Here is a 22,446-nt window from a genome sequence, read left to right as displayed (position 1 = left end):
GACCATGAGAAACACCAACATAATTTGAGGGAGCTTCTCAATCTGTAAGGTGACAGATAAGTGCTCTTTATAAGCCTCAAGATCATGAAAGACAAAGAGAGATTGAGAAGTTGTCATAGATTGGAAGAGACTGACCACTGAATTCAATGTGCTATCTTGACTGGGATCCTGAAACCACGAAAAGGACATCAGTGGACAAAAGCGGTACAATTTGATCACAGACTGGTGTTTAGTTAATAGCACTGTATCAATGTTAATTTCTTTGTTCTGGTTATTACACTGTGGTGATATAATATATTAACTTAAGAGGAAGCTTGCTGAAGAGTATATGGAAACTTTATACAATTGTGCAACTTTCTATAAGTCTAAAATTGGTTCGAAATAAAATAATTTTAAAATTAAAAAGAAACAAGTGAATTTAGTTTTAGTAATATATTTTATTTAACCCAGTGTATCCCAAGTATTCTCACTTCAAAATGTCATCAGCATAAAATTCTCAGTAGTAGATTTCATATTTTTTTGTACCCTCTTCAGAAATCTGGTGTGTTTTACACTGACCCGCCTTTCAATTTGTTCAGTGGCCACATGTGTCCGGAGGCTGCTGCACTGGACAGTACGTGGGTAGGTGCAATGGTGGATGTTCTCCAGGGTCCATCGACTCCTTGTTAGCATCACTCTAGAGTAATGTGTCTCTCAACTCTGGCCCTGGGCCTGCCTGGGTAACTCTGAGAACTCCTAGAGGTTTTAATTTGCATCTCTCTGATAGCTAACGATATTGAGCATCTCTTCATGTGTCTCTGAATATTCTGTATGTCCTCCTTGGAGAAGTGTCTGTTCAAGTCCTTTTCCCATTTTTTAATTGGGTTAGATGTCTTTTTAGAGTGGAGTCGTGTAAGTTCTTTATATATTTTGGAGATTAAACCTTTGTCTGAGGTATCATTGGCAAATATATTTTCCCATACAGTTGGTTGTCTTTTTAATTTAATACTGTTTTCCTTAGCCGCGCAGAAGCTTTTTATTTTGATGAGATCCCATTTGTTTATTCTTTCCTTTATATTCCTTGCTCTAGGGGACATATCAATGACTATCATAAACAAAGCCACAAACAACAAATGTTGGAGAGGTTGTGGAGAAAAGGGGTCCTTAGTTCACTGTTGGTGGGATTGTAGACTGGTACAGCCATTATGGAAAACAGTATGGATTTTTCTCAGAAAAATAAAAATCGACCTGCCTTTTGATCCAGCGATTCCACTGCTAGGATTATATCCTAAGAATCCTAAAACATTAATTTCAAAGAACCTATGCACCACAATGTTCATAGCAGCACAATTTACAATAGCCAAGAGTTGGAAACAACCTAGGTGCCCGTCAGTAAATGAATGGATCAAAAAATTGTGGTACATATACGCAATGGAATTCTATGCAGCAGAGAGAAAGAAGGAGCTACTACCCTTTGCAACAACATGGATGGAACTGGAAAGCATTATGCTGAGTGAAATAGGCCAGGTGTTGAAAGACAAATACCATATGATCTCACCTTTAACAGGAAGCTAAACAACAAAACGAACAAGCAAGCAGAATAAAAACAGAGACACTGAAATAGAGAACAAGTGGACAGTGACCAGAGGGGAGAGGGATTTGGGGGAACAAATGAGCGGGACACAGGTAGGAGGGCTGGAGGAGTGGGGGAGGAGGGAGGGAGGAGCGCGGGACAGGGCGGTGGGCTTGGATGGGAGAAATAGACAAAAAACTGTACTTGAAAAATAACTAAATAAAAAAAATGTGGAAAAAAAAAGAACTCCTAGAGGTAATTAGCTCCTAACACTCAAAACATCCTTGGCTGGTCTAATGAGAAAACGTATTAATTTGTAAAGAGCATAGTCCTTTCTAGGGAGTGAAGTGCTCACAACCCCCGATATTTTCTAAAGTGTGGGATGAACAGCCCTGGCTGGTGTGGCTCACCGGCTGGGTCACTGGCCTGTAACCAACAGGTCGCTGGTTTGATTCCTAGTCAGGGCACATGCCTGGGTTGCAGACCAGGTCCCCAGTTGGGGGTGTGTGAGAGGCAATGGATTGATGTTTCTCTTACACATTGAAATTTCTTTCCCTCTCCTCTATAAATAAATGAAATCTTAAAAAAATAAAGTGTGGGATAAATACCAGTAGTTTTAAGAGGTGTGTAAGAAAAAATGACTTCAGGAGCTATGTAGACATTTCATTAAATTACACTGACTCACAACTTACAAATATTTTTTCCTACTTTGGTTCTCTTTCATTTCTTGTGATTAGACCGAAGATCAAGTCTCATTTAGTGCCCTTATATCTAAGCACCTCCCCAATGCTTTCCATTTAATTACTGATATAAAGTTAATTAAGTCTTAAATAAAATATAAATATAGGAACAAATTTAATAAGGAGAAAAATATTAAGGTAATTATAAACCAAGTGGCCCTGGGAAATAGCAAAAACAAAACCAACACCTCTCCTCAAATCATCAAGTGACTACAAGAATGTTTAAAATTTGGGGAACTTGTAGATCAGTTCTCAGTTTGGCCCTTACAGAAACCTGTAAGGAAACAAGTGTCGTGAGGCAGAATGGGGTGATTCAACTAATTAGCTCCCTTATCAAAATTTTCCCTAGAAAGATTTTTTTCTTACAGTCCTCCCTTCTGTGTATAGTCCCCCACCCCCTGCCCCGTTCGTGTTATTCCTCCTCCCTCCTGCGCTTTTCCCCTTCCACGCACTGTCTCCTCCTTGTCCTCCATCCTTTGGCCAGAGTTCTGACTCCCCTCGCCCACCAATCACTGCCCGCTTCTGACTTTCTGTGTTCCGACATCTGACAGGTCAGGGTGCAGCTTCTGAATCCTTGGGCTTTCTGTGTCCTCTGGCATCTTTAAAGGAGGATCCTGGGTATTTTTTAAAAATCCCTTTGAGTTTACTTTAACAATTTCTGGGCTCGAATTCTAGGCAACTGCAGGGTACTGTTCTCTGCAGAGGGAAGCACTTCCCGGGGCTTCCCTCGATCAGACAGGTGGGCTTTCCGGTTATGAGGCACATTGCTTTCCTTCGTTTATGCACCAAGGGGCAGCAAAATGATACTTCTAGAATCTGGCTTGGATAGTTTATGTCCTTGAAAGGTATTATTGCATCAAATTCTAGGGATATTTAGGGAAAACACTGTTAATGCAAAACTCACTATATACAACAAGGCAGTCCATTTGGAAACAATTTAGGCAAAATAATTTTTCTCTCTCTTCTACCAGTTAGAGATGGAGTATGATAGAAAGGAAAGATTCAATAAAGCTTTTCCCACTATGAAATAAGAAAACTTTCCATCTCGGACATGAAAATAATGTTGAGTTCTGCTTTCAGCTTCCTTCATGAACTTTTCTCCTTTCTTACATTTCATATGTTATCTTTTTATACTCAGCTTTTGAGTACACATAATAAGAAATGGTTTTAAATTTTTCCTAAGTAATACAAGTCAGGCAACAGAAAGTTTATTTTTAATTGATTATGCCATTACATTTGTTCTATTTCACCCCCCTGTTCCCCTCCACCCTGCACACCTCTCCCCCCACAAGAACATAAAAAAGATGAACAGTGAAAGGACAGCAAACTCACAGTTATCAACAACCACACCTAAAACAAAAGCAAATTAAGAGGACAGCTAGATCAGGAGTGAACCATAGAAATGAAGATCACATGGAGGGTTAGCAACAGGGGAGTGGGAGAAGGAGAAGGAGGGAGAAGATACAGAAAATAATAAGTAGCAAGAGAAAGTTTGAAGTGATTTTTTAAAAAGGCAATTCACCTCTGCATCTTCAAAACAAAACCCACTAAGAACGCTGGTGTCACAAAACCTCACCGCCACCACAGGCCTAGGTTAGGGCCTCTCAGAGACCGCTAGAGGTTTGACCAGCTAACCCTGCAAGTCACCCCATGGTTGACACAGGCATTCCCAGTCCTTTCATTGGCTGTTTAACTGCCGTAGGGGGTGGAGCTGAGGCCTGCAGATGAAAGGTGAGAGCTCTAGCTGTTTCTCTGCTTTCTTAACACCAGCAGCTGCCACTACTTGCTGGGCAAATAAACCATATTTGATACCAGTGGAAGTACTTTACTTTTGTTAAGTTATGTGATACCCACAAGAAATGAATGAGGCAGGTTCTGTCACTATCTTCATTTTATAGATGAGAAAACTAAACTTGGAAATTGTCTCCCACCTACAGGCCAGCCGCTGGTAAGACCAGAAGGTGGGTTCAAAGGCCTGGTTCCAGAAGCAAATCTCAGTTTCTGCACCAGGCAGGCGTATCCCCTGGATGAAGCGCTGTTGCGCCAACACAGCTGAGAGCTAACAAAAGTCTGCGAAGGGAATACAGGTTTTGTGTTTTGAAATCACGTTATATTTTATTGGAAACATTCCTGGGCGTGGGGTGTAATAAATAGCACGTTTAAGAATGTGGCAAAACTTCTAATTTTATGCAGTTGAAAGGAAAACTCACTCCTATAAATCATTGTTAAGAACAGGGAGCCTCGCATAAATTAAATAAAAATGAACAACTCTGGAACTTGGGACTAAAATGAGACAGTGAAAACAAATGACTCCATTAATGGCTTTTCTGTCATATATGTTACTCCATTTCTGAGGCCGAATTCTCTAAAACTTTAGCAATTTAGTTTTGATTTTGTTTTTAAATCGGCCCCAAATCTACTTGATGCTTTTACATTTATTTCTAAGGCAGTGAGTTCCCAAGCAAAAATATCAAAGCAGAGTCCTATTACTTTTTAATAATGGCAATGGGAGCAGGGGTATCCCGGCAGTGTTTATCCCCATTGAGAGAAAAAAGAAATGTGATTGTGTGCAACTCTTTCTTTGCTTTGCTTTCCATTGCTGTTTAAGTAGAATTTCCCTATTCATGTCATGCACTGACCAAAAGCAAATTGAGCAGACTGATCTTTAGCAAGCAAATCCTTGCAAATTAAGGGGTTTGGGGTCGGTCAGGGTATGGGCTGAAGGAGACCCAGACGTTGTAGATAAGTTTATAAAGATAAACAACCTTTGCTGGAGTTTGGTATGGAACTGACCTCAATATTCCAGGGATCTCACCTTACTTTATTTTATTTCTTGCTTTTCACATCAGTTGAATTTCCTCTTTGTTCAGCGAGCACTGTTTGAGAAGAGAAAACATGCTAAGCCCTCAAATGCCAAAGCCTTGCTTAGGAGTGGAGCTTTGTTCTAATATTTGATAGGATGGACAGTAGTCCAACCATAATTTAATTTGAAAAAATGGCTAGGAAATAAATGCACTAGCAATTTTGTTGCCTGGAATGATGGACTTAATGACTGATAATGATGGGTAGACTTTTAAAAATGATTACCACCCCCCTTAGAATTTGGATGTGAAAGCTGCAGCTTCCCAATGCGAAAACAGTGGATTGGTTTGGTTTTGTTGGTGGAGGAGGGTTTTTCTCCCCAGAAGAAAAGTCTTTACCTCAGAAACCATGGGGGTGGGTATATTTGTTTGCTGGGCTGCCCTGACGAAGTGCCACAGACTGGCTGGCTTATGCCACAGAGATGCCTCACAGTTCTGGAGACTCTATGTGCTAGATCAGTGTGTTGGCCGGATAGGCTTCTTCTGAGAGCCACGAGGAAAGGTACTCTTCCAGGCCTCAATCCTTGGCTTTTAGTTTAATGAAATGATTTCTTAGTAACTTTATTTTCCATCAACCATCTCTATTTTCTGTTGAAGAATCTGTGGAAGACTAGCTTAAGACCACTCAGTGGTTATTCCCACCCAGTCAGTGGCCTGAGCAGCGGGAGCTGCAGATCCGTCTTCAGTGGCAGCTGAGTGCTCTCGTCTTCAGTAGGAAGCTGCTGAACAGACACAGAGGACACCTGGACACCTTGAGGTCAGTCTGCAACCTTGGGTTGAGTAGCAGTAAATCCAGGAGCTGGAGCAGTCCCTTCACCCTGAAATTCCTCCTTGGTCACAGTCTTTTCAGCAGCAGCCTGCTCTTCCTTTTCAATCTCTTCCAGATCTCTCTGGAAGTAGAGATCAGGCATGATTTCCTGTAGGTGCTCTTGGGAGATGGGGCCATGCATGTGCAGAACTTCTTGCACCAGTATCCACCACATCACAGTCACTGAGTGAGCTCCTTTGCTGTCGCATTCAATGGCAATGTCCACATAGTGCAGGAGGAGCGTATTGTGACACAGGGCATTGGTAGGTGTGTTAACATAAGACCTCTTTGTGAGAGGCTGGTGGTCAGTCTTGGTTGGGATCAGTAACCACCAGAAGTTGTGGCTCCCAGAAGACTGCCTGGACCTGGTTGGCAAAGGTCTCAGGAGTGAAGTGGCAGCAATCAGGCTCCAGAGGCAGCAGCAAACTTCAGCACAGCATGATGGCCGGTATTCCTGAAGGATGTGACAACATCCAAGCCAGGTTAATGACACAAGCTGCCAGCAGAAGCTTCTCTCAGGTTCTCTTTATGGTGAAGATGCCATCAGTTTTCCTCTTTATATGCATGTTCTTTTTGTAAGCCAAGGTTGGTGACACCTAACTGGGTTCCTGCTGCCAGGAATTGGTGGAAATCCTCTTCAATTTGCAGGACGTCAAGGTCTGTAGACAATGTGAAAGGCCTCCCTTTATGTTATGATGGGAACCCAGAACAATGCCTCATGCACCCATTTTCAGGTAGTGTGGCTATTTCCCCATTGTGTCTCCTCTGTGCATGTGTGTCCTAATATCCTCTTCCTGTAGGACACCAGTTATATTGGATCGGAGCCCATCTATATGACCTCATTTTACCTTAATTACCTTTTCAAGGGTTCTGTCTCCAAATACAGTCTAATTCTGAGGTCCAGAAGGTGGGATGTGGATAGGACCTCAACATACACGTTTTTAGGGAGAAACAATTCAGTCCCTAACCATGGAGAACCTCATTTATTCTAGGCAGCATAGAGAAGAGATGATTAGCTTTAGAGTTAGTCTTCAAAACTGTATGTTGAAAAAGCCCATCTTTGGTACACAAACTTTTTTATTCCCCCTGGATCCTTGTGTTGTCCTCATTTTCTTTCTCCTTATCTGACTCTGCCTCACTGCTTTGTCTCCCTGTCACCAGCCTTATCTCTCAAGAAAGAAGCTGATAGCAATCATTTACAGAGTGAAGAAATTTTAAACCAGAGAAATTTGCATGCTGTGTTCCTCTTCATAATAGTGTAAGGAAAGGCTTTATCTCAATGAGCAGGTCAATAGGTGTTGGGGGGTGGGGTGTGAAAGGAAGGCCCTTTCCTTGCTTCACTCCTGAACTGACAATACACATGCAGCCAGGCACTTACCGTTAATCTCTTTACAAAATTGGTCCTTAGATCTATGGGGCACCTTCCCTCCTCAAAGGAAATAGTAAACTCAAGCAGGAGTAACTGAAGGAAGTTTAATAAAGAGATTATTAGAAAGATTATAAGCAGGGTTAAAGAAAACCAATATGAGAGGGAGAAATATACCAGGTTAAGCAGCAGAAGGAAGCCATTACCACCTCAAGATCTGAAGGTCAAGGAGAAAGAATGTTACCAGAACCCAGACAGAGTTGTAGGATTAGCTGTAGCTGCAAGAGATGGCTTTGTGATGGAAGGTATGATTTTGAAGGGAGGCCTAGGGAACAGCTACTCAACTTGACTTTCCTCCTGCCCTGCACTCTCCCAGCAGTGTTCTCACAGCTAAAGAAAGCTAATGAGAGCCAGAAGTTGACAGAGTCCATGCACTCAGGAGGTTCAACCTCCTAAAGCACAGAGCAGAGTGGAAAAGATCCTTTTCCTCAATATGTTTCAATTTGTTGTTGTTGTTGCAAATGAGTTAAACTATTCAAGGGCTTGGAACAAAGTGTGTTAGTTTTAGGCTCTCATTTTTTCCTTCTCTATTTTGAGTGATGAAATGACTAAGAGCGTTACTGTTAATCACTATCAGTGATTTAGTCTAAATGTCTGGTTCTACATCCTACCACAATGAGTTCTCATGCTGCGCCTTGAACATTTATTTTGTCCCCATTGTCAAGGTGAAGGAAACATTTTCCCATCTTGGCAGACTTCTGCTGCTTTTGTCCGCCCAATGTTCCTTTTCCTCTTTGCTGGTAATAGCACCTTGATTTTCCTGTAGGGGCCACATTTTCCCAACTCTTAGCTCATGGTGTTGGGCTGAGGCTGCCGTTATTTGTGGGCTCCAGTCTCTGAGACTGCACTCACTGTAATACAATTAAAGGCTCTGCATTTTCTTTGCCACAGGGATTATTAAAAAAGAAAGGGCATGTGCCCCATCAGTGTAAGGCATCAGACATAGGACTTCTGCTGGTCTGTCAATATCCTCTTTTTATAAACTGTCACGGTTGAAAAAGTGGGAGGATATAAAGCAGAAGTTCCTTGGAACAACCTGCTTCAACGTGAGGCCAAAACAGAAAACAGCAGAAAGGAGATACCAATGATGGTCGATTCCTGGATCTAGCTGTACCCGAAGTTCTCTTGAACTTTTAGTTTCATGACTCATGATTTCTTTTCTTAAGCCAATCTGGGTTTCTGTGACTTAGAAATCCCTGAACAATATGTTATCTATATTTTAAAGTCAATATTACTTTACATTGGAGTCTGCATATCTTATTTACTATTGGATGGCTTGGGTTTGGTTTGTGCTTTAGTGTTGCATGGCGGGGAAAGGGGCATTAGCACTTCTGAAAATACATTTGTTAACAAAAATAAAATCATTTACAGGCCTTTGGCTGGCATGTTTTCTTGGGAATAGAAGCCACCTATCTATCAATTGTAAAGAACATCACTTATTTGATGAGACTATGTAAAATGCAGATATGGGCCAGCTCAAGAATATGTGGCATTAATTTTAGTTTTTAAAAAAATATAAAATAGCAAGAAGTCTACTGGAGCAATTAAAATTATAGCACATTTAGAAGTGGCTTGTGTTTCGTACACATCTTTAAGTTGCATTGCATTAACTATACTCCAAGACCTCCTTCAGTCAGTCTGGAAAGGAAACAGAATAGTTCCTGTTACAATTTCTATTTGCCCTGCTATTATTCTCTTTCAGGTCACAGACACCTTTCTAAGGCTATTTCCAATGCAAATTTTTGAAGGTGGAATAGGTATATACTCTGCTACATTACTGTTCAGACATTGTCCATCCAACACTAAACAATTAAAAGAATAAAATTCATTTAATCATTTGGATGACTTCAAAAAGATATAAAGCAGATTAAAAAAATCAACAAAACCAACAAGTGAACAAAATGTAACCAGAGACAGTGAAACAAAGAACCAACTGATAATAACCAGAGAAGAAGGGGAAGAGGGATAATGGGATAATGGGGGAAAATAGGGGAAGGGCCATCAAGGAACATGTGTAAAGGACCCATGGACAGGGCCAAAGGGTGTAGGTGCCAAGATGGGAGGCAGGGATGTGTGGGGCAGGGGTGTGTGGTGGGGTGAAAATGGAGACAACTGTACCTGAACAACAATAAAAAAAATCTGTATGTTTGGAGTTTGTTTAGACATAATTTATAATGTAGATGCATTGCTATATATAGGTTTGGGGTCCGTTGGAGCTTCAGAGGGGCCCTAACCCATCTGAAATGTCTAATAAGGTGGTAGAGCAGGATTCCTGGGAGGGTACTGCTTGATCAGGAGACTGTATGATATACTGTAAGACTGCTATTTATAATCAAATTCCCCTTGAGAAGGTTGTATCAATGTTCGCTCCCACTAGTTGCGGGGAAAAATGCCGTTACTTCTTTCCTTACCGAAACCAAACATTAGATTTTACTTAATATCTTCTAGATATCATTTAATATTTTTAAACATGATTTAATATCTTTAAAATGTTACTTAAATATCTTTGCCAACTTGGTAGGAAAAAATGTATCTCATGGTTTTATGTATCTCACTTCTCCTTGCTTACTAGTGAGCTTGAACTTGTTTTTTAATGTGGATTTGGACTTCTGCCTTTCTTATTGTTGTGAATTACCTATTTAGATCTTTTTATCTAATTTTTAAAGTTAGAGTATCCATCTTGCTAAAAACTTCATTTACTTATTTATTTATTTTTAATGTATTGGGGTGAGACTGATAAGTAAAATTATATATACATCAGGTGTACAATTCTATAATACATCATCTCTATATTCTGTTGTGTGTTCACTACCCCAAGTCAAGTCTCCTCCCACCACCATTTATCCCCAATTTAACCCCTCCTACTTCCCCTACGCCTTTCCCTCTGGTAATCACCATGCTGTTGTCTATGAGTTTTTTTCCTTTTTTTTTTGCTTAATCTTTTCACTTTTTCATCCAGCCCTCTTATCCCCTTCCCTCTGACAGCTGTCAGTCTCTGTATCTGTGTATGTAGGAGCTTGTTTCTATTTTGTTTGTTAGTTTATTTTGTTCATTAGATTCCACATGTAAGTGAGATCACTTGGTATTTGTCTTTCTCTGACTGGCTTCTTTCACTTAGCATAATAATCTCCAGGTCTATCCATACTTTGGGAAAGGTAAGTTTCCTTTGTTTTTATGGCCAAGTAGTATTCCATTGTGTAAATATACCACCAATTTTTTTTGCCCATTCATCTCCTGTTGGGCACTTGGGCTGCTTCCAAATCTTGGCTATTATAAATAATGCTGCAATGAATGTAGGGGGTGCATATATTATTTCAAATTAGTGTTTTGAGCTTCTTTGGGTATATTCCCAGAAGTGGAATTGCTGGGTCTAGAGTGGCCATGTTATGAAGGACTTGTAAGAAGTTTTCTATATTGATCAATTGGTCTTTTGCTGTAAATAAGTTGCAAATATTTTTATGCCTTCACCATTTCAGTTTAATTTTAGTTTTTTTTGATGCATGGAAATTAGTGAGTTTTTATAAATTTAATTTATCAAGGTTTTAAAATTTTATTTTTCTTTGTTTTTGGCTTAGGATACTTTCTTTGCACTGAACAGAGGCAAATAGTTATCTATATATTTGTCAAAAAATGACTATTTTTTTCTAACATGTAATTTTTGATTTAAAAAAAGATGATACAGATTAGGAAAATACCTGAGAAGTAGCCGGAGTTTATCGTTCCAAGCAGTTGGGGTATACTTTTCTAATCTAAATTTTCTTCAAATTACTTTATAATTTTATTTTTTTACATTTAATGTTGAATCACGAATGCGTTTTGCTATATTGTATTATATCATGTAGTACTCTAACTTAATATTTTTTCAAATAGTTGGCTAATTATTCCTAATTCCTTATTTACTGAAAAGTACAAATTTCCCCCACTGACTTCAAATTCAATGTCTCTATCATTTTATTAAATTATTATATTATGTGGATTTTCTCCTGGATTTTGCGTTCATTTTAACTAATTCGTACACCTATTCTTAAGGTTCAACTCCCTTTTCACTTCACATGCCAGTCCATTCACTGTTTAGGTCATTCTGTACTTTATTCTTTCAGAAGAGCTCTTGGATTATTTGGATGAAACCTCAAGCTTGAAAATTCTAATTGGTATTTTGGTTTGAAAAGCATTACATTTGTAATTAATTTAGAGAGGACTGCTACTTTTCCAGAAGCATTGTGTGCATTTCCGTTTAAATCTTTTGTGTGTCCCTTACAAAGTTTCATAACTTTCTTGATAAGATTATGTACACCCCTTGTTATTCCCCTTGTGGTTTTTAACTATTCCTTTTCCCTCTGACATATTAAAAAAACGATTGGTTTTTGGGTTTTTTTAATAGTTTATTTTTATTGTATTTTTCCCATTACCATTTATCTCCCTTTTATCCTCTTCCACCTCCACCCACCCTCTCTCCCCACGATCACCACATTGTTGTCTGTGTCCATGAGTCCTTTTTCTTTTTTGCTTCATCACTCTCTCCCCAACACCCACTCTCGTGTCCTCTTTGGAGAAGTATCTATTCAGGTCCTTTGCTCATTTTTTTAAAAATTGGATTGTTTGTTGTTGTTTTGGTGTTGAGTTTTATAAGATCTTTATAAATTTTGGATATTAACTCCTATCAGATGCATTGGAGAATATGGTCCCTCATTCAGTGGTTTAAAAAAAATGTGTTGGTGGTTTCCTTTGTTGCCCCAAACTTTTTTAGTTTGATGTGGTCTCATTTGTTTATTGTTCTTTTATTTCCCTTACCTGAGGAGATATATCTGAAAAAATATTGCTATGAGCAATGTCTGAGATTTTATTGCCTATGTTTTCTAAGATTTTTATGCTTTCAGGTCTAACATTTAAGTCTTTAATCCATTTTGAATTTATTCTTGTGTGTGGTGTAAGAAGGTGGTCTGGTTTCATTTCTCTGCATATATGTGTCCAATTCTCCCAATACCATTTATTGAATAAGCTGTCTTTGCCCACTGTATGTGCTTGTTTCACCCTAAAGGTGAGGGTTTATTTCTGGGCTTTCTATTCTGTTCCACTGATCTATGTGTCTGTTTTTATGCCAGTACCATGCTGTTTTGATTACTATGGCCTTATAGTATAGTTTGATATCAGGTAGCATGATTCCTCTAACTTTGCTCTTCTTTCTAAAGATTGCTGTTTCTATTTGGAGTCTTTTGTAGTTCCATATAAATTTTTGAAATATTTGTTCTAGTTCTGTGAAATACATCATTGGTATCATGATAGGAATTGTTTTGAATCTATAGATGGCTTTGAGTAGTATGGATATTTTAATGATGTTAATTCTTTGTATATGTGAACATGGTATATACTTCTACTTATTTATATTTTCTTCAGTTTATTATAATTTTCCTTGTATAGGTCTTTTACATTCTTGGTTAAATTTATTCCTAGGTATTTTATTCTTTCTGGAGCAATTGTAAATGGGATTATTTTCTTAATTTCCCTTTCTGGGAGTTTGTTATTGGTATATAAAAATGCAACTGATTTATGGGTATTAATTTTATATCTTGCTCCTTTACTGAATTAATTTATCATTTTTAGTAGTTTCTTGGTACAATCTTTAGAGTTCTTCACATATGTATCATATCATCTGCAAACAAAGACAGTTTTACTTCTTCCTTTCCAATTTGGATTCCTTTTATTTCTTCTTCTTGTCTGATTTCTGTGCCTAGGACTTCCAGTACTGTGCTGAATAAGAGAGGTGAAAGCAGCCATCTTTGTCTTGTTTGTGATCTTAAGGGGAAAGGTAGTTTTTGCTCATTGAGTATAATGCTGGCAGTGGGTTTGCCTTTATGATGTTAGTATGTTTCCTCTATTTCCACTCTGCTGAGAGTTTTTAATCACAAATGGGTGCTGGATTTTTATCAAATGCTTTTTTCTTTATCTATTGATATGATTATGTAGTTTTTATTCTTCATTTTTACAGGGTGAATTACATTTATTGATTTGAGAATATTATACCAACATTGCATTCCTGGAATAAATCCCACCTGATCATGGTGTATTATCTTTTTGAGGTACTGCTGTATTTGGCTTGCTAATATTTTGCTGAGTATTTTAGCAACTATGTTCATCAGGGATGTTGGTCTATAATTTCCTTTTCTTCTATTGTGCTTTTCTGATTTTGGAATTAGGATAATGCTGGCTTCACAAAATGAGTTTGGGACTCTTTCCTCCTCTTGAATTTTTTGAAATAATTTGAGAAGTATAGGTGTCAGTTCTCAGAATATTTGATAAAATTTACCTCTGAAGTCATCTGGTCCATAGCTTTTGCTTGTTGGGAGTTTTCTGATTACTGTTTTAATGTGAATAGGTGTAATGTCAAGCTGTTTATTCAGATTCTCTAATTCTTACTGATTTTTTTGAAAGATTGTATGTTCCTAGGAATTTATGCATTTTGTCTTATGCATTCAGGTTGTCCAATATGCTGGCATATAATTGTTCGTTTTCTTTTGCTTCAAGGTATCTTTGGATTTCTTACTTGATTTCATTGTTAACCCATTCATTGTTTTTTAGCTTCCATGTCTCTGTATTTTTCAATTTTTTTCTTGTGATTTATTTCTAGTTTCATAGCATTATGGTCAAGAAAATGCTTGATATGATTTCAGTCTCCTTAAATTTACTGAGACTTGTTTTGTGTCATAACATGTGGCATATCCTAGAAAATGTTTCATGTGCAATTGCAAAAAATGTATATTCTTCTGCTTTGGGATGAAATGCTCTTAAGGTATCAATTAGATCCATTTGATCTAGTGTGTCATTTAAGGCTTCTGTCTCCTTGTTGATTTTCTGTCTGGAAGATCTATCCATTGAAGTCATTGGAATGTTAAAATCTCCTGCTGCAACTGTATTTCTGTCAACCTTGCCCTTTATGTCTATCAGAATTTGCTTTAACAAGATGTTTAGGTGCTCCTACATTGGGTACATAAATGTTTACAACTGTTATATCCTTCTGTGGGATTGTCCCCTTTATCATTTTGTAGTGCTCTTTTTTTGTTTCTTACTATAGCCTTGGTTTTAAAGTCTATTTTGTTGAATATAAATATTTTTATCCCAGCTGTTTTTTCCTTTCAATTTGCATGAAATGTCTTTTTCTGTAACTTTACTATTAGTTTCTGTGTATCTTTTGTTCTGAAGTGGGAACTTTTTGTAGACAGCATATATGTGGGTCTTGTTTACTTATCCAGTTACCATATGTCTTTTGATTGGAGCGTTTAAGCCATTTACCTTTAAAGTGGTTATCAATAGCTACATATTTATTGCTATTTTATTTTTTTAACTATGTTCCTCTTTGTTCCTTTTTTTTGTCCTTTTTTTCTCTTTTTCTTAAAGCAACTATTTAACATTTGTTGTGCAATACTGGTATAGTGGTAACAAACTCCTTTAACCTTTTCTTGTCTGGGAAGCTCTTTATTTCACTCTCAATTTTAAATGATAATCCTGCTGGATAATGTGGTCTTGGTTGTAGGTCCTTGCTTTTCATCACCTTGAATATTTTTTTTTTGCCAATCCCTTCTACTCTGAAATGTTTCTTTGAGAAATCAGATGTCAGTCTTATGGGAGCTCCCTTGTTTGTAACTAACCAATTTTCTCTTGTGGTTTTTCAGAATCTCTCCTTGTTTTAAGCTTTGCCATGTTAACATGATGAGGCCTGGTGTGGGCCTCTTTGGGTCCATCTTGTTTAGGACTCTGTGCTTCCTGGACTTGGGTGCCTTTTCCCTTCACCAGGTTATGGAAGTTTTCAGTCATTATTTTTTCAAATAGGTTCTCAATCCCTTGCTGTCTCTCTTCTCCTTTCAGTATCCCCATAATGTGGATATTGTTAATGCTTCATATTGTCCCAAAATGTCCCTAAAACTATCCTCATTTTTTAAAATTCTTTTTTCTTCTTGCTGCTTTGCTTGGGTATTTTTTCTACCTTGTCTTCCAGATCACTGATTTGATCCTCTACTTCATCTAATCTACTGTTTATTCCTTCCAGTGTTTCATTTGTTTCAGATATTGCATTTTTTATTTCTGACTGGTCCTTTTTTATGGTTCCTATGTCTTTTTATGCTGTTTAGTATCCTTGTAATCATTACTTTTAAACTCTATATCTGATAAATTGCTTGCCTCCATTTCATTTAGTTCTTCTGGAGAATTCTCTTGTTCTTTCATTTGGGGCCTGTTTCTTTGTCTTCCATTTTCTGCCTCTCTGTGTTTATTTCTATATATTAGGTAAATCTGCAAAGACTCTGGTTAAGACCTATGTCAGATGCTGCCTGCAAGTGACCCTGGGCAACCTGTTTGGAACTATCAATAATCCATGGAATTTGGTTTCCTCTGCTGGGTCTAGTGTGTGCATAAAGAACTGAGCTGCACACCAAGGCCAGCTTTTACTTACACCAGGCCCAGGGGATGATCAGCTCAAGTCTCAAAGCTCTGAGAGATCTGCCTCCACCTGCAAGCTGTCTGCTAGGCTAGTCACTGGAAGAGCCTCTGGTTGTACTCCTCAGAAGCAGGGATTAAGCTACACAGGGTGGGGCAAGAGGGATTCCTGCAGGTGGGGCTACTGCTTCTCTCCAGCCTGATGTCTCTTGGAGGGGAGTGCTCTGCTTGAGAAAAATGGCTTCTGCAGAATGGGGAATGATTCAGTACAGGGATCCTGGAGGCTGACCCTTCAGCTCTCTCCTTACAGCCTTTAACCCTAGACCCCCCCTCACATGGCTCTAGTCCACTCTGTCTCCCTCTGCTGGAGCCCAGGGTAAGTGGCTGCAAACAGAATTTTTTGTGTTGGTTCTTTAAGAGGCTGTCTATGTCTCTAGCTGTCTCTCCCTAGTGGACAGAAATTCTGCTGCTTTTCATAGCTGGATGTTATTTGGATTTCTTTCCTGGCTCTGGTTCTCTAGGCTGGGGAGCCTAGCTTGGGGTTTAGACTCCACATTTCTCAAGGGGAACACATAGCTCTTGAAATATCCCTTCAAAACTTCGGCTGCTGCCTGTGGAAGCAAAACCAGGCTTCTTGTGCCTCTGTACTAGACTTGATGTGCTGATGTGGTTTCTTCAGTAAGTTCTTGGATATAAAACTCTCCAGCTAGTTTTCAGTTTATATTCAGAATGATTTTCTATAATTTAGTGGTAGTTCCAGTTTGGTCTTGGGAGGACATTAGTGAAGCTTCTACCTACTCCCCTGCCAGCTTGGATCTCCTCCTGCTGCTACCTCTGATCTCCTTTGGTTTTTCTAATACTTATTTGTTCTTGGCTGCCTTCCTTAATTTCCTTAATTATCATAATACTTTTCTAGTTCATTCTCTTGGAATTTCTTGGTAATCAATCACATCAGAACCAATATTTGATCAATGTTTATCCTCTTTTTAAAGACGTATAGCACATTTCTTTTAAATATGTTTCTATTAAAAAAATAGCAGGGGTCCTGAATTCCTTCAAATTTTAGGTGAGTTTCTCAGTTTCTCATAATTAAGCATGCTCAAGATAATGATTTTAAAGAAAAAGCAGAACTTTTAATTAATTATAATTTGTTTCTGTTTCCTAATTCAGTCTTTCTAATCACTTGTGTCCTTTGTGCTTTAGGTATTCTTCTTCATCATGTGTAAGGTAATTTCATAAAACTTTTAGGAAAGAAAAAATTCACATAACACATAAATACTTGTACACACTGTGTTTTATTTGTATGTTTTTTCTTTTTTTTTTATTGTTGTTCAAGTACAGTTATCTCCATTTTCCTGCCACCATTTTGCTCCACCCACCCTCAATCCTACCTCTCATTGACTTTGTCCATAGGCCCTTTGTACATGTTTCTTGAAGTCTCTTCTTCTTTCCCCTGTTATCCCCTTCCCTCCTCCCCTCTGGTTACTGTCGGTTTGTTCTTTATTTTAATGTCTCTGGTTTATTTTGCTTGCTTGTTTGTATGAGAACAATACATGGCCATAGGAGAAAAACTCAAAAGTGCAGAAAACACAAAGGAAAAATAATAATTTGTAGTATTACAAATTAATATTCTGGTGCCTAGCCTTTGAATTGTTTCTACATATAGTTTTTATGTATGGCATTATATATTTTTGTCTGTAAATTTTTATATAACAATTTAAACATTTAGCTCCTATGTATATAATACATATAATTTGCTTTTTATGCTTACTGTGTCATGAACATTTTCTCATGATTATATAAAATCCTTGATCTGTACCTCTGGCAATTATACTACTGACAGTGTTGGACTCTGCTGGATGTAATTCTCTCATTCTCTCTTTCTTGGCTTAAAAGAACATTTATTTTTCTTCTTAAAAAGAAAAAGATTATCAGTTTTTACCAGTAGGTGTCATCTGTTCACAAAAAGCTCACCCAGGAAACCCAATATAATTTGACTTAACCTCTATAATAGCTACTGAATTCCAGTGTTGTGTTCTAGCTAATATGTGCCACTTGGGTGAAGGGCATTTAGGTACTAAATAGCAATTGGAGAAGATACTATCTTCTTGCCCTTAAGGTGCTTACAGAGAAAAATAAAAGAGAGAGAAAGAGAAAGAGAGAGAGAGAGCAGTTTTGAAATGGAATGTATTTCATAGGGTTGAAGTGATCATTTTATTTCTTAAAAATACATTAATTACTGTAAGAGGTTATTCAAACCTTACACTGAATAGCCATCCCAAAATGTCAATGAAACTATTGTCATGTTTTTCTGTAAAAACTCAAGATGAATCAAAATGTATTAAAATAAAAATATTATTAAAGTCACAAAATTTTAAGTCAATAAAATTTGATTAGAATAACTAGATTTTTTTTTGGTATCATGTAATAGTGCTTAAGAACTTTCATATCCATTACCTTTTGGTCTGCACAAGAATCCTTTGAGGTTTCAAATGAGTAAACTTCTGTCCAGAAAATGCCCTGGTTTTGCTCAGGGCTACACAGTTGGTAAATGATGAAGGCAGATCTAGCACAGGATCTTCTAACTTTATATGTATATATACATATGTGTATTTACCGCCAAATGCCTGTTACAAACTTTGAAACAGAGGTAAAGAATTGATAGGCTATGGGCATGTTCTATTTGCCTCCTATAGTGTTGGCTCACACTGTATTTTACGTTTTGAATAAATTGCAAAATTTAAATAGTGGGATATTTTCCATGAAGACTAGACTCATATTTATTTGGAAAAAAATCAGAAGACATGGCTATATTGGACTCACATTCCCTTGCAGCAATGCACACTGGGTCTTATTGACTGCTTCTCCTAAACTGTGTGCTCTCTCATTTGCCCCAATTTCCACCACTCACCATTGCCTTACACCAGGTCTAATTTTTTCAATTGTTTCTGTCTTCCTGGCCCATGTATGTATAGGAGGTTGTGAGTCTTTTTTGAGTTTTAGTCTTTTGGAAAGATTATGTACTCATTTTAACATATTATTATGGTTCAAAACATTTTTGAAATAGCTTTCTGAATCAGCTTAAGAGTTCCAGAAGAAAAATGGTGTTGCCATTTTATGTGCTTGATCACTGAGGAGGAGTAGATAGAATGAGGAAAGCTGAGGACTGAAGCTCACATTCTGGGGAATATCAACATCCACACTTAGGAGAAGAGAGCAATGATTCTGACCACGTTGGGGACCACAGGGGGGCTTCAATGAAGTGTTGTTTGAAATTAAGAGAATGAATATTTTATTTAGAAACTTAGATTTTAAATTTAACATAGAAGAAATCATAGTAGAGGTCAGCAAAGCAACCTAAAATAAGCAGTATGGCCCTTAGTTCTGGTAACTCAGTCAGGAATGGGTGATACTATTTCAAGGTAAATTATAATATCAATATAAAGTAAGTTATAAGCATCAAATGATTCACAGAAGTCAAGGAAGGGGAAGGTGTAGAGTGTTGGTTGGCATTGGCAATGTGGAGTTCATGAGCAGGCTTTGGGAAAGAAAGGTCAGTGGAGTGATAAAGACAGAAACCCGTGTACAGTGGGTTGAGAAACATCTAAGAAGCACTGAGGGAAAGAGACTGAGAATGGACTTGTCTTTTCTAAGAAAGAAGAGAGAAATGTAGATGGCAGGGGTATGGGAACTGAGGAAATGTGTTTGTATGTGTCAATGGTTGAAGAAATTATATCATTTTTATAGACAAAGGGAAGGAGTCATAGGAAGTCAGTCTAGGAACAAGTGATAGGACTGAGGGATCCCGAACTCTGAAGAGGCTGGAGGAAGTGCGGTCCAGGGTGGTGCTTTGTGATGTTTTAAGCAATGGCACTGTCATCAGAATGAAAGCTTTGCTGCCAATGAGACTGAGTTGGGATATTTATGTTCAAAATATCAATCATATTACTTTATAGTCATATTATACACTGTGATTTATTTATCAGTCATGGAAATGTGCAATTATTTTTCTAGGATTTATGGATTAATTAATAACTTTTAAATGAGAAAATGGGATTTGGCTATTAAAATAGAATGTTCTATTATTTGAAGATTAGGATGGACAAATGATAAAAGATAAAGGAGGATGATTAATTATTATTTTTATTGAATTAATTTCAATGTGATATACAGAAACATGTTAGTTTTCTGCCCTCACATCATGCATTATGATTTAAATAGCAAAGTGCTAGTTGGTTATTGTTCCGGAGGTAATATAGTTCCTTCAAAAGTCAAGGATTCTTCAGTCATTCATTCAAGAAATAGTTATGGAGCACCTACTATGCCCTGGGCACTGTTTTGGGAATTGCGGATATGGCTGCAAAGGAGGTACCTTCAGTCCTTGTTCTGATGCTGCTCACAGTGCAGTAAGGTCTGTGAGAGAACAAACAGGCCATTACAGTAGCACGATGAGGTTTAGAATGAGGAATTCAGGGGAGCTTTAGGAGGATGCAGAAAAGCTACCTAATGGACACCAGATATGGAAGTGGTTGGTAGTAAATGGACCCCAAAAGGATTTTTTAATGAATTGATGAGGGTGTAAGCAAAGATCTGAAGAACGATAGGATTTCTGCAGAAGGCAAGAGGCTGGGTGGTGAGGAGGTGGGGTGGGGACAAGAAGAGGGCTCCTGGCAGTAGGAGGAAGCGTGGGCTTGGGGAATTTGGAGGTTGCTGCGTCATTCAATATGGCTGACATTTTCAGTGCAGGGGGAAGAAGTAACAAATGTGTCAAGAGATGAGGCTGAATAGGAGGCCCATGGTAAAAGGGCTTAAAAAGAGTTTGAGCCTTATCTTAGACTGACAGGAAACTCAGCAGCCAGCAGAGATTAACTAGATTTACATTTTAAAAAGATTGTTTACTCTGGTTGTGGTGTGGAGGCAGATTGAAATAGGACAAGAGTAGGGACAGAAAGATGGGGAGGGAGATGCTGGAGGCCTGATCTAACCCAGTGACCCTGGCAAGAGAGAGAATACGTGACTGAGTACAAGAAGTCTAAGAAAGGGCTTATGGTGAATAGCGGAGAGCAGAGAAGGCTGACTCACAGATTCCTGGCTAAATGAGTGGATGGCATTGCCACTCAACAATAAAGGAAATGAATTGGGAGAAACAGTATTGCTCAGGAACAAGCCTTCTCTTTCAAACTGGTGAGCCAAGTTTAGGTGATATTTTGGGTGTGCTTTTTAACACTATTGTTTGGACTCAGTGGCCTTGGCGTGTGGGACTTCAGAAAAGCAAGTGCGCAAACATGAACTCTCATGCCTGCAAGACAAGTAAAGACAAGTAATAATAAACATTTTGCTTTTAATGTAACAAACTTTCCATTCCCCACCTTTGCCCCAGACTTCTGTACACACAAATCAAAACCTTCTTAAGTCATGGAATGAAAAAAAATAACATAAAAGCAAACTAGAGTGCTTCCTGTGTGGTGAATGGAAATTTTTGCCCAGTTTATTTTGCAAGCATAGGAAAAGTAATTCTGAATATTTAAAGCCATCAGTAATTCTATTCATTGTTGTGCAATTTTTCTCCTCTTGAGATAGAACATCACACCTAAATTTTATTAGGAAATCTCTTGTTGCGTTCAAAAGTTTTGGAACTTTGTCTAGTACCTAGAAGTATCCTTGTTCCACCAAAATAGGAAGCCAAAAGTCATGTTTCTGGCTAGATAAATAAAGACTAACATGAGAGTGTAGTGTGGTAATTAAGAGTGTGGAATTCAGAGTTCCTTTTTGGGGTCTGACCTGGGTCACTCACTTAGTGGCTGTGTGACCCTGGGCAAGTTACTTGATGTCTCTGTAAGTTTCCTGTAAAATGGGAATGATAATGGTCTCTGCCTCACAGAGTAGCTGTGAGAACTGAATGAGATAATTTATGTGAAGCACAGTGTCTGGCACATAGTACGTGCTCAATGAATATTCATTATTAGGGGGCCACCCTATATTCCTCCACACGACTGCAGCTGAGCTTTAGAATTTGTGTCAGCTTTCATCAAATAAAGTAAAAGCTCTCCATACTGTACTTAGTTTCAGATCTAGGCCACAAAATGTTTAGAAGAAGTCAGTTTTTCTCCACTGCTCATGTCTTTGATAGAATGGGCATCCAATGCAATGACAATGCATCTGGAAGTATTTCCTCTTGATACTGTCGAGGGGACACGGTGGAAGTGAAAGGAAGGAATCAGGGTAGCAGGTTTCTAGGGCTCCTGGTGGCCCTATCTATACTGCTTGGGTTAGCTCAACACCTCAATAGCTTCTTTCATACCCACTACTGAGGCCCATGAGATCCCCAAAATTGTACCAGGGAAAACCTCAGCCCCTTAGGGATATCACTGCTGAATCAGCCTCCTACCTTTCCTTTGGAACCCCTTGACCCTGTTTCAGTATCCCTAATTGCTGTCTGTAGCCTGAAACCTGCAATCTATTTTAGAGTCTCGATGCCTTGTTTGCCCTGCCCAACTGATTTCAATTGCTCACCTGAATGTCACTTTGGTAGGCTGAGAATTAGTCCTGCCCTGTCTGTCACTCCTCAGAAACTCAGCCTCCTGTAAGCTGGTTCAGACCTCTGGATGCTATTCTCAGAACCCTTGGCACTA

The 22,446-nt window shown here is 38.3% G+C and overlaps 1 pseudogene; it reads right to left on the bottom strand.

The window, feature by feature from the left end:
• Nucleotides 1-5,768: 5,768 nt before the first annotated feature.
• Nucleotides 5,769-8,014, bottom strand: LOC119064322 (40S ribosomal protein SA-like; annotated as a pseudogene).
• Between the last annotated feature and the right edge of the window lie 14,432 nt (nucleotides 8,015-22,446).

This window comes from Artibeus jamaicensis, unplaced genomic scaffold, assembly GCF_021234435.1.
Source record: "Artibeus jamaicensis isolate MK-2021 breed Jamaican fruit bat unplaced genomic scaffold, CSHL_Jam_final contig_1015, whole genome shotgun sequence".
Classification (NCBI taxonomy): domain Eukaryota; kingdom Metazoa; phylum Chordata; class Mammalia; order Chiroptera; family Phyllostomidae; genus Artibeus; species Artibeus jamaicensis.
Note: the sequence above shows the minus strand (reverse complement) of the source record. Positions and strands in the feature narration are given on the sequence as shown.